Consider the following 2999-nt stretch of genomic DNA (forward strand, 5'->3'; position numbering starts at 1 on the left):
GGCAGTCTGACTGAGCAAACATTCTCTGCAGGTGAATCTGCAGGTTTTAAATGGCAGTGCTTGATTCTCCACCAGAGAATTTTTGGTGACAGTCACATTTACTGCTTTATAAATAGACCTCATAATGTACTCCTACATTCCTTCTTGACATGACTACACAGTGCATTTTTGGCTCTAAATGCCAAAGTACGTGGTGTCAGCCCTGCCTACCTGATCACTGATCACAAAGAACACAGAACCCTCCTCATTTCGCATTCCACCCCACTCACAAAGTCGGATAGAAGTGACATTTCAGGACCGAGCAGCTGTTCCAGGGCTGATCAGTTCTCCTGCACATACGAGTTGCGATGCCGATCTGCCCTGGAACAGCTGAGAAAGCGTTGGAATGCATCACCTATTGACGTTCACACGTTCCACCGTGGAAAAACTGGGCGGGATTACATTGAAATGTGTGACCACGTCACCAGTGACACATTCCAACCTAGTCACAAGCTTTGATAGAACACCGGCCCTGTCTAATCATTTAATCAGATAAATAGATTATAAAAGGCAACATTACAGTGTAACGTTCCCCATTATAACTCACTTTTCAAATTAAATTAAATAACAGCACACAGTGTGCAGTTACACCCGTACCACCCCCCACAACGGCTGCACCGGTGGTACTTCAGCCCCTGGACAGGGAGGCGCAGCAGAGGGGTGAAAGAGCCACATGCGGCCCCGGAGCCGCAGGTTGCTGACCCCTGTTCTAGACGGTGGCTACTTTTGTTCCCCAAGGTCCCTGTGTGTGTTGCAAAGCAGCCACCGCTCCAAGCTCGCTCCTGTGATGGACTACAATCTCAATAATAACCAGTAAACTGAATGTGAGATTGTAGTCTATCTTGGGAATGAGCTTGGAGCGGTGACTACTTTACAACACACACAGGGACCGTGGGGAACAAAAGTAGCCACCCTCCAGAAGGAAGGACAGTGTCTGCACCAATTCAGAGATGATCTGAGGATCTACAGCCAAGTGATACACAAATAAGATACATTTCTGGTAATTGAATGCATTTTTAAGATTTTTAACTCCTGAGTTTAGTGTCACTTTAAAGGCTGAACATTTTTTTTTTAGAGCTATAGAAAGTGAAGATTACAATATGTACATTTTATCTATTCTCTGCCATTACAAGTAAACTAATTATACCCGTGCATCATATAATTAGCTATCTTATTAGGCTGAAACTTTTCCAAGTCAAAAGATCTTTGTGTTCCATAAACATGCAAATCAACAAGTATGAGCAACAGGATTGGTTGGATGGATTCCGCCCCCCATATGTTACTGATGTGCAAGTGCTAGAACTTCAGCTGTATCGTTACTGCGTGAGCAGAAGAACTTCTCATCCAAATAGCTGGAGGTAGGGTAAGCTTTATACTACACGTATACACCTAATATTTCCGAAGCTTTACCCAGAAAACGTAGAATTCCTGATTACTAGGATACCAGGAAACCAAAGACCTGTACACATTTTTCTGCCGAACAGATAGGTATATAGGGGGCCTTTGTCTTATGGACAGCAGAAATATATATATATATGTGTGTGTGTGTGTGTGTGTGTGTGTGTATATATATGTATTTTATATGTGTATATAATGCATTGTGCATTTGTATAGCTCCATGTGTTCGTTAGCTGCCTTTAAATGCATTTCCTTTCAATATACAAAGCATTTACAATATACCCCTGGTACAGTGACGACGTAAGCGTGTAATTCTATCCAGATGAACCTACATGGCTCATCTGAGGCACACCCTGCTTTGTTGTTAAAATATTTCTCTTGGGAGTAGAACATATCCCTCTGGATATAATGCCGTTGTGTCAGAATAAAAGCTTAACTCCATGCAAGCCGCTAAATGCACACAATAAATACATATATGGGATCTGTTCTGCCAGCTTAAAGGTTTATTTCTGTCCATCCAGTCCTGAGATTTACACGGCTCTGCCGCACAGCACAGCCCTGTCTAGCAGGGCATCTGAATTTTCTCTGCTGAGGTTCAGTAACACCTGCTTCAGCCTGTGACTGAGCAGTGAAATGACAAGAAGCAGACTGATGAGCTTATTTCCCTGCCACTCTGCTCTCTCTCCTAGTAGCATGCTTCTTGCACTGCAGCACAACTGGCTCCCTCTGCTGCTTCACTCTCTCTCCCAGTCTACGCTCTGCTGTACAGTGGACTGCAAGATGATACCAAGTCAAATTGAGGTACTTACGCTGCTTGCATTTGAAAAAAAAATTTACGAAATAAAAACACAGTTGCACTAAACTGTCTTTTATATTTGCCTGGATTATAGATTTAAACTGAACTGGACTCTACAACACACAGTGTCAACAATCACACAATCTTTATTTGTATCATAAAATGACAAGTTTCACAAAAGTTAACTTATTATACACATTATTATTACAGGTATTTATATAGAGCCAACAATTTATGCAGAGCTTTACATACTACACATTCATATCAGTCCCTGCCCCCAAAGAGCTTACAATCTAAGGTCTCTATCTCACATACATACAGGGACAATTTTCAAGAGGTGCCAATTAACCTACCAGCATGTCTTTGGAGTGTGGGAGGAAAACAGAGTACCCGGAGGAAACCCACACAAGCACAGTGAGAACATGCAAACTCCTTGCAGATAGTGTCCTGACTGGGACTTGAACTGGGGACCCTGAGTGCTCCAAGGCAGAAGTGCTAACAACAACGCCACCATAGCCCAATCTTCCCACAATTTCCCTGTTGCTTTTGCAATTATCATCATTAATGGAAGTCTGTAAAGTTCTTCCTAAAAATATATGACAAAACTTCACTCGAGGGTTAGATGAGAAGATAATATTGTTTGCTTTCACAACGTGTTTCACAGTTGATTCTGCTTCTTCAGGAGAGGGCGACAATATTCTAAAAAAGACCATTTTAATGAATACATATTTATAACATCTATATTGAACCCACTGTATAGAATGCA

At 42.0% G+C, this 2999-nt stretch overlaps 1 protein-coding gene across 1 annotated transcript in view; it reads left to right on the forward strand.

Annotated features, from left to right (window-relative positions):
* Nucleotides 1-1347: 1347 nt before the first annotated feature.
* The window catches only part of LOC108801117 (glutathione S-transferase 3-like), a 20141-nt gene continuing 18489 nt past the window's right edge, over nucleotides 1348-2999 (forward strand). The window contains exon 1 of the mRNA XM_018573072.1: nucleotides 1348-1402. The gene's annotated coding sequence lies outside the window, so the exon portion shown is untranslated. The remainder of the gene's footprint in view (nucleotides 1403-2999) is intronic.

Source organism: Nanorana parkeri, unplaced genomic scaffold (assembly GCF_000935625.1).
Source record: "Nanorana parkeri isolate BGI_ZX_2015 unplaced genomic scaffold, ASM93562v1 scaffold2226, whole genome shotgun sequence".
Taxonomy (NCBI): domain Eukaryota; kingdom Metazoa; phylum Chordata; class Amphibia; order Anura; family Dicroglossidae; genus Nanorana; species Nanorana parkeri.